Raw genomic sequence first — 9,898 nt, 5'->3', positions numbered from 1 at the left:
GAATTAATAAGCTTAACATAAAGAAAGAAAAATACTATTACGAAAATTGACTCTATACCCTTCAGCTGTGCATGGAAGCATTTCAGGAGTTTCCTTTACACAATCTAAGTCGCGGGCCTCTGTAGGGGCAAGGTGCTGGTATGTATCATGGGCTTTACCTTGTAACAGTGAAGCTAAAATTTGGCCCATATACCTTTGTCCCAACTTGCACTAGTGGCTAGTCTTTCAAAACAAAGTATGTAAGCATCAATGCTGTCACTTGCCTCATTAAACACTGGCAACTTGGGAAGTGCTGGTTTGCCCACACTGTCTACACTGGCACAAGGTCTTCCCAGTTTGCTTCGCTCAAATTCCAACTTCAGCTTTGCCAGTTCGAGTGCACACAGTTTCGCCTCTTTCTCCGCTTCTATTCTTTTGATTTTTTTTTTCGTATCACGTCTTCTTGCTTCTCTTTCCTTGGCTTTTTCTTCTCGTAATTCAGTTTCCTTTTCTTTAATAGTTTTATCCACGATGAAGCTACATGTGATGATGATGATGATGATGATGTCAATGAGCCTTACAGTTGCTCATTCATTAATGATATAGATGAAGAAGGTGAGGAAGAAGATTTTATAACTAAATCCATATCTTTCTTGATGGTTTTTAATGATTTTTTTTACTCTGTATATATATATGTGTGTATGTGTGTGAGTATTTGACTATATATGTTAATAATAAGATGTGTTTTATGTATATTTAATAAATATGTTAACTAGTTGATGTATTATTTTTACGTACCTATGATGTACCGAATAAATGCCTATGTTCATAGAGGTTGAAGAAATTAAACAAGAATGCAATAGTATGAGGTGTGTTCATCCCATCATGGAGTTAAAATGACCCTTACAGGGTGGGGTTATGACGTCATGGAGGTATATTGTAACGTATCCTGAAGGGTCTGGTCGTGACATCAAGATGAAGATAAAAAAAAAAACGCGCGTTATGTCAGTATCCAATCACCTTCTACAATTGCGGGGGTGCGTTACGTTATCCTCAAGGTTATGGTATACCCATATCTTGCGGGAGTGTGTTACGTCATCCTCATGGTCATCCTCGAGGTCATGGCACTGCTATATCCGCGGTAATGTGTTACGTCATCCTCATGGTTATGGCACTGCTATATCCGGGAGTGTGTTACGTCATCCTCAAGGTCATGGAACTGCTATATCCGCGGGAATGTGTTACGTCATCCTCAAGCTTATGGCATGGCTATATCCCGGAATGTGTTACGTCATCCTCGAGGTCATGACATGGCTATATCCGGGAGTGTGTTACGTCATCTTCAAGGTCATCCTCCACTTTTAGCATTTTAGTATCTACTGACCTAGTCGCTTTAATCAGACATGTTTTTCTTAGCGGGCTCCCGCCAGATTTGTCCGACCTATTAGTAGCGTGCGAGGACTTGCCACTGCACGAGATTGTTGCAAAAGCCAATAAGCTGTTCACGTCTAGGGCGGATCGCACTCCTTCCCGTGAAACGCGTCGCCCGATCACCGTCGCGTCGACCAAATTACATGAAGCGTCTGTGCCATACTGTTATTACCACCGTGCGTCGGGTCATTTGACAGTAGATTGTCAGGAAAAACCACATGGTCGCGTGTGTTGGCAATGTTGTCGCCACGACCACCGTAGGTTTGAATGTCCCTTTTTCCCAGGCCGGGGAGTCGAAGCCTCGCGTTTGCCTGTCCGAACCGACGAAGAGGCACGTCCTGTCGACCAGCCGCCGCACTCGCGGTAATCGTGGTAAGGGGGTTTTCACCGGCCGTCCCACTGTAACTTTGCGTATTGGTGGAAGGGATCTGCAGTGTTTTGTTGACACAGGTAGTGCTGCGTCACTCATTAAAGATTCAGTCATGAGATCAATCAATATAATGACTCGTGCGCGCAGGGTACGTCAGCTAGTTGGTGTCACAGGGGCATTGCTGGACACGCTAGAGGAGAGGGACCTGAAGGTCAGTGTCTCTCCGCGTCTGCGTACGGTTCATAGATTTATTGTGACAGGCTCGTGTCCATTCCCAGGTGTCGTCCTATTAGGCGTTGATTTTCTTAGACGGTTTTATTTTCCTTCTGTCATCGTCACAAACCTAGTTAGTCTTTTATGTCTCGACGATGTACACTGACCTGTTACCTTTACGGACACTCAGTCTCTATGCGTCGTCGTAATTAATGCAGCAGTAATACCCAAACCTGATCTTGATGCAAGCGGACTTTATAATACGCCGCCGGATCCCATTGCAAGAGTGAAGCGCACGACTACCTTCCCCCTTAGTCTGGCAGATTTGTCTTAGCCACTGTGGCACACTTGCAAGTTCCTGACAGTGACGTGCTAATTAGTGGTAACATACTCTATACTCGTGCCTCGCTCGATCGTGAGAGCTACAGGTAAGACCATCACTGTATGGGCAGTTAACGTAACTGTGAACGAAACGTAAGACTGTGTCCGGGCAGCGTTTTGTCGAGAGTAGGTCATTGAAGCAGAAGCGAAATCTGCTCATGTTGCTACCGTAGACGAAGTAAATGACGAGAAACTTCCGGATTCTCCCGTTGCCTTACCTTCGTTAGATCACCTGTATCCCGCTCAACAAGCGAAACTTAAGGCTGTGTTGATCTCTCATAAGTCCGTGTTCGGCGAAAGAAAAAGTGATGTAGGGGTCGTTCCCGGTATATATCATATCCCCACGGTCACAGTCCGCTAAGAAGGTGATCAAGGAAGAGTGCAGGAAGATGCTCGAGAGCAAGGTAATTGAGCCGTCATCAACTTGGATGTCTCCTATTGTCCTGGTAAAGAAAAAGGACGACTCTGTACGTTTTTGCATCGATTTCCACATGTTAAACTCCGTTACTTAAAATTCATACCCGTTACCGCGCAAGGAGGAATTAATCGATGAGTTAGGAAGTAACAGGGTATTTTCTGTACTCGATGCGCGATCTGCGTACTGGTCGATCGAGCTGAATCCGTCCGATAGGCCCAAGACCGCCTTTTGAGATGGCACAAACCTGTGGCAATTTCGTCGTATGCCGTACGGTCTGAAGACAGCACATGATCAACTTGTCCCGTCACACTTTAGCCTACCTTGACGACGTAATTGTTTGTTCCGCAAATTTTGTCGACCATGTAAGAAATCTTAACGAGACCTTAAAGATTTTGGAAAATGCAGGATTTAAAATAAACGTGGATAAATGTCAGTTGGGCTTCGTTGTTACGGGTGACAGCGTGTCCCCTGACCCCGATAAGGTGACGGCCATTTCGGAGATGCCCACACCTCCTAATGTTAAGGAGATTAGGAGGTTTTTAGGTGCGAGCGGGTTTTTCAGACGTCACGTACCCCGTTATGTCACGATCGCGCCGCCGTTAACCTCGTTACAGAGTCAGAGTCGAGCATTTCAAGAACTAAAGCAAGCGTTAATTTCTGCTCCAATATTACGCAGGCCCGATTTTGACTTACCTTTTGAGATAAATACATATGCGTCTAAAGTAGCGATCGGCGCACGTTTGATGCAGCGCGAAAAAGGGAAACGGCATGCAGTAGCGTATTTTAGCCGCAAACTCAAGCGCCCTACACGCTCAGCAAGAATGTCACGTTCGAGTCACGAGATGGCGCCGTACGATTGCAGGGTTGTGTCCAAGCCAGGTGCCGCACATCATGTGAATTGACATGTTGTTTAGAACCGTCGCCACTATAGATTTGTCCTCCGTAAACCCCGAACAATTTCGAGCCATGCAATTGAGAGGTCCCATGTGTAGGGACTTCATCGAGTTCCTTGAAGGTCAAAGGGTACCTCCATACTGCTCTAGACGAGTTCAAGCTCAAAGATAGAGTATTGTACCATATCCACGATCTACCGTCTGATCTCGTGAGCCAGCTTGTCCTTCCCCTTAACGTCACATCTGTTGCCATGGAGATCGTACATAACAGCAGTACGGCAGGTCATCCTGGTGTATTCCGCACCTTCCAGCGTCTAAAAGACTTTTACTGGTTCTCTAATGCATTGTCATTTTGCAGAAAGTATGTGCAAAATTGTCCGACGTGCACCCCTCGCCGCGATGCCACTTGCAACGCAGCCGTTTGGGGGGGGAATCTGTCGACCTTGTTTGACCTTCCGCCAGCACGAAACGGAGACATATACGTAATGACAATAGTAGACGAACTTCACAGATTTATCCAGTTGGTCCCGTTACCCGCTAAAGATGCACACACCGTCGCGATAAGACTTCACGACCCTCTTTGCGTGCGTCTAGCCTTGAACACCGCGTTCCATAGGTCCGTTAACATTCAGCCCCTCTATCTCCTCACAGGCCGGAATTGTACCTTCCCGATAGGCATGACCAACCACCATACTCGCGATGGTGAGATCGGGAAACACCTTAATCGCCGCTCGCGACGCCGCGGTGACAGGTACTCAAAGGGTAGGGCAAGAGAACATGGAAGTAGTAGATCGGACGACCAGGGCGATCCCAGAATTGACGGAAGGGACGCTAACGTTACGCAAGAGACCACAAGGTTATAGTACAGGTCTGGCATCCAGATGGCTTGGTCCATTAAGGATAATTAAGGAAGTAGGTCCTGTATCTTATGTATTAAAAGATGTCGCTAAATTAACGGAACGCAGGATACACCGTAATCAAATAATGAGCTGCAATTAATGATGCCCGAAGGTGTAGATCAGCCTATGCAAGATGAGGCTGAATTTGATCCAGATGACCCGCTGAATGTATTGTTGCTTGGCCTTGTTAGGTCACCTGAAGCTTTGCAGCCAGCCTTAGCTAGTTAGCATTGGAGTTATCGGGCCGTAGGTGTTTGTTTATTTAATGTATATACACATTTGTTTGTGCCTTTGTTTCCGCACATTCTTTTGTACATTGTCATGTTTTACTGTGTTACTATTTTCAGTGTTACTATGTTAGTGATCTTATGTTCAGAATGATTACATAAGTTTTATATACTTTTTAGTGCTTTTTATTCAAGCTTGAGCATGTTGCTTATTGCCTGCACAATAAACGCTTGGTGCTTGCTTTGCGTGGTGAAAGGTTGTGGGAGTACCGGGAGTTGTATGAATGCGAGGTAGAGCACGGGTTTGGTGCATGGCCTAATACCTGTGATTTATCCCGTTCTATGCAGTATGGCCAGTCTGCATGCAATTGCTTGACGCCTGTATGTACGCTCCTGTTCGTGGATGCCCGTGGAAGCGTATGCTTCGTGCACGTATTTGATGCCCAGGGTGACCGTATAATCACGTTATGTGGACCTTCCTTGCCGTTCCTGGAGTTTTTATCGACGTATCTGTTCAACTGCGGTCAGAAGCGACCATCGCCCGTCTGTGCCCCCGGTTCCGTTTCCCTCCGTTCCCAGCGATGCGTACTGCAGCCGCCAGAGCAGCCCCATCTTGGCTGGACCGTTGCATGTGTTAGGGCGTGGGCCACAAGAATTCACGTCGTCCTCGGAGGTGATTCCGGCAAGCCGGAGTGGCTAACCGTCTGGAAGGGGGCGGTTGTAGTGGCATGACGCCCCACCACTATGCTACGTTATGCCTTCGGCACCCCCATGCCCGCAGGATTTTTTTTTCCGCACGAGTGAACGAGTGGACGACCGTCTTAGCCCATCTTAAGACGTTTGGGTAACCTTCCGTCTACCTTCACGGTACCTTTTGCCAGGCAGAGAGAGAGACGCAGGCTTCTGAAGGAGGCGGTTGACAGCACCTTGGCTCCCTCACCCGCCGGCTGCTATACTTCCGAACGCAGGTTATGTACCATTGACCCGATTGTGCTTGCAAGTCCGACCTCTGCATTCCGGTACTACGTCGCAACCAAATGTAGCATAGTTTAGTTTCCTTTGCGTATTGTTTAGCATGAGTGTTTGTGTTATACGTTGTGTTGAGTTTAATGTTGCGCGTCCCGTACTGTCTTGTGTGTAATGTTGTGTTACGTGCCGTGTTTTACCGTTTACTGTTGTTTTACGTGCCACGTGTTTTACTGTTGTTTTACGTGCCAAGTGTTTTACCGTTTGTTTTACGTGCCACGTGTTTTACCGTTTGTTTTACGTGCCACGTGATTTACCGTTTGTTTTACGTGCCACGGGATTTACCGTTGGTTTTACGTGCCACGGGATTTACCGTTTGTTTTACGTGCCACGTGTTTTAGTCCTTTTTTTGTATTGTTCGACGACTTGCCCAAATAAACCTAATAATTCGACAGTTGGGTTTGTATAATCCCTCATACTAATAGCTTCCAGAGAGCACAACACCAGACTCCCTGATCGACGAGACATTGAAAGTCTCGTGGTGGAAGCAGGAATTTTAGATATTTAAATTACAGTAATTACAGTCCAAATATTTGCTTCTGAGTATTGGGAGCCACTACATGGGCTGTGTTGGGAGGGAGTAGGAGGAAGGAGTGTTGAGGGAATATTAGGAGGACGGATGTCGGCAGTCACTTTGAGTGTAAGAGGGAGGGGGGAGTTGTGGAATTTGAGTGGACGAGGGATTTCGGTGTCAGTTTGGGACTCGAGTAAGTAATTTTGACTATCTTCAAGAGTTTCTGTAAAGGAGTTGGGTGGGGTTTTGTGAAACAAAGGGTTTCTTATGGGAGGGGGGGGGGGAGAAGCCTGGTGTCTGAGGAGTAGAGGCAAAGATAGGTGGAGGTGAGTGTGTAGAAGGGGTGGAACGTTTGGTCTCTGCTGCGGGTAGTGCGGGAGGGAGAGTGGAAGGTGTTGGGGCTACAGTATAGATTAGTGTCTGGGTTTAGAATGGCAAAAGAATTTGACTGAGGAAGGTAAGAGGTAAATGTGGGGAAATAGGATGTAGGAGGGATAAGTATAGGAGAGGGTGTAGGAAAGTCTTGGGAGAGGGGGAGGGGCAGAGCGAGCGACATTATTGGAATAGGGAGTAAGAGAAAAACCTCGTCGACGTGCTTCCTGTCTGGCTTCACGTACAGTGAGTCAAAGTCTGATGAATCTGAGAATTGCCACCTCACTCAATTTTGTAGGACGGGGCAGCCCCTTAAAATACATTATGGGGGCCGCCACTGTTGGCACATGTGCGTGACTGTGCAGAGCAGTTTGATTATGACCAGGTTGGGCACATAGAGGGTATCTGGCTGTGGAACATCAAAGATTGGTTGGATGTCCTGAACGCCAATATTATTGGCACTGACAGGGTGGAGGAGGATACGGTCAGACAAGGAGGGATTTTCCACCAATGAAAACATTAATGGGAAGGTCATGTCTACGGAAAGTAATTTTGGCAATGTTAGTGGAGTTCTTATGATGACCTCTGGGAGGAATGGAATAGCACTGTACTGATATCGCACCATAGTCCATGAGGCAAGTGTGTAAGTCTTCTCCACAATCTGACCAATTTTTGTTATAGATAGGGCAGTTTGCTGGGGAGATAGACAGTTCTGGTGCAAGTATTGAGGGATGGATGAGGTTCTGCAGGAATGGGGTTACCAGAAAGATCAGTTAAGAGTTGGTAATGCTATAGTTTGGTTTTCAGATGTTACATGCGACGAGATAGGAATGATCGGGTTGGCTATGGAAAGAGATTTTGCCAACTTATTTTTGGAGACACTGCTGGAAAAGAAGAGTGTTGTCAGACTATGGAGCTGTGGGAGGGATCATGAAAAATCGGTCCCATTTGGCTGGGCTAAATAGAGTATTTAAGATATTTAAAGAGATGGGGGTAATAGAAGGACAGGGGCGTGTGGAAGAGGGAGTAGCTTGAGGGAGGTAGTATTATGGAGTGGTGGACAATAAGGCTGGAAAGTAATAATAAGGGAGGATGGAGTAGTTGATGAAGAAAGTTGTGGGGGTAGAGGTGAAGAAATTGAGCATGTTGGGAGAGTAGGAATGTCTCCTGCAGATTGAGTGTTGACTTGGGTGGATGATGTACTAGTAGGCATTGAGGAGGGGGTAGTAGTTGCAGCGTTTGGAGCTGTGGTAAAGGAAGCCTGGGTCGGGGAATGGGAGAGTTTGAAATGGTGAGGTCATTTGATGAGGGGGCCAGTCTCACTGATCCTAATGAGAGTATAACATAAAATTGGAGTATGTTGGAAAGGGAAACAGGGTCCCCTTAAGGGGTAAGGTAAGGGCTAAACAAAAACGGGAGTAGACCGTGCCCATGGCTCCCTGAAGCTGTTCAGGACTGGCACAAAGTCAGCTTTTCATCCTTTTGGCATGGCTCACACACACACCTTAGGAAGTTTGAAAGTAGAAGGGGATGGGGAAGGGACAGAAATAAAAAAGCAGGAGGGGAAAAAAGACCACACAAAATCAGTTGAGTCCAGGGCTGAGTCCCAAGGCAGGGGAATTCCCAAGCATTGGGTCCCAGTCCTAGCCTCCTAAGCACCCCCATGACAACAATGGGCAAGGGATTGGGGGGTAGATCATATGAAAATAACTGGGAATATTGCTTTTTACAAGCAGCTAAGCACTTGTTTATGGAAAGGGTAAAGTAAATAGGTGTAATATGAGGAAAAGTGACAATATAGCCAATTTTACACAATATAGGATGCACATGATAAAAAGAAATACCAGCATGAATTGTGTGAAAATTTCAAAATACTTTGAATGGGAAAGTAGGCATACTAAATGACTATTAACCCATTCCTGATGGGTGGCATGTATGTACATGCCATGGTGGATGTATAGAGATGCCACAAGTTATTTTTTGTTACAATCACGGCAAAATATTATTTTTCTGCCACTGAAAGTGTGATTAAGTCGGTTTTAACGCTCATTTTTACTATGCAAAAAAAAAAAAAAAAAAAAAAAAGCAACAAACCGATGATATCAATTCCATGATGCCGCACACTGCTTATTTTATTCAGACTATAGACTGAATAATGATCAACTATGGAGTCTATATAACAGCAAAAATACTCTTCAGTCTCGATTTATCAGGAAGTTTGGCAAGTAGAGACTTTAGAAAATAATGAAAACTGAAAATACAACATCTCTTCGTAGTATTAAGAAGAAACGGCATGGGATGCTGGTATTTGGCATGAGTAGTCATGCATCCTAGAGCGACGATATAAGCCCCTGGCAGCGGGGCCCGGGTCACTATGAATACTACCCGTCAGGAAAAGGTTAACAGCCAGAAAAGGGGGAAAAAAAAAAGATAATTCAAACGTGCAATTCAGTGTGTCGCAACACATATTTACATGTGTACATAATCTATACGTACATACATAGCTTACCTTTTTTGGCTTGCAAAAAATATAAGTAACATAAATACCTATTTTGCTATATAGTTTCAACAATACTCCCAATATTTTAGTTAGAAGACTCCAGGTGTTGCAATTATATGAATAAGAATATTTGTGCCATAAAAAAAAACCATAAAATGTGAACATATATATTTCTTTGTAAAATTTCACAATTACAATTATGAAGAAAAAAAAAGAAAACTACCTGACTTGGGTAAACATCTGAAGTTTGGATATTAGAAGTGATATTATGTGTACATTTTGCAATGTTGAAATACATGGTAAATTGTGATACTTCTGCTAATCAGACAATTCCAGTGACAAAAATATATATCTGGAATCTTCATCACTGTGAAAATAATGTTTTTAAGAAAACAAATTGACATTATCTGACAAAAAACATATTAATCACACACTAATCTAAAAAGCTTGCTGCATATATTCCTGATACCTATATATCTTAGACATACAGAAAGAAAACCAAGGATAAAAAAAAAAAATTCCTTTGCAATGCAGATGAAAGATATAAACACACTCAATTTCTTCCCACGTAAATCTGCATGTGTAACTTTGGGATAATATTTTTTTTCTACATACATCCGAAAATAATGTTGAGAACAGAAAAATATGACCTGTCTTCCATTTACAGTAATTAAA

The sequence above is a fragment of the Penaeus monodon genome, chromosome 37 (genome assembly GCF_015228065.2).
Source record: "Penaeus monodon isolate SGIC_2016 chromosome 37, NSTDA_Pmon_1, whole genome shotgun sequence".
NCBI classification, from domain to species: domain Eukaryota; kingdom Metazoa; phylum Arthropoda; class Malacostraca; order Decapoda; family Penaeidae; genus Penaeus; species Penaeus monodon.
The sequence above is the reverse complement of the archived record's forward strand: the minus strand, read 5'-3'. Positions refer to the sequence as shown.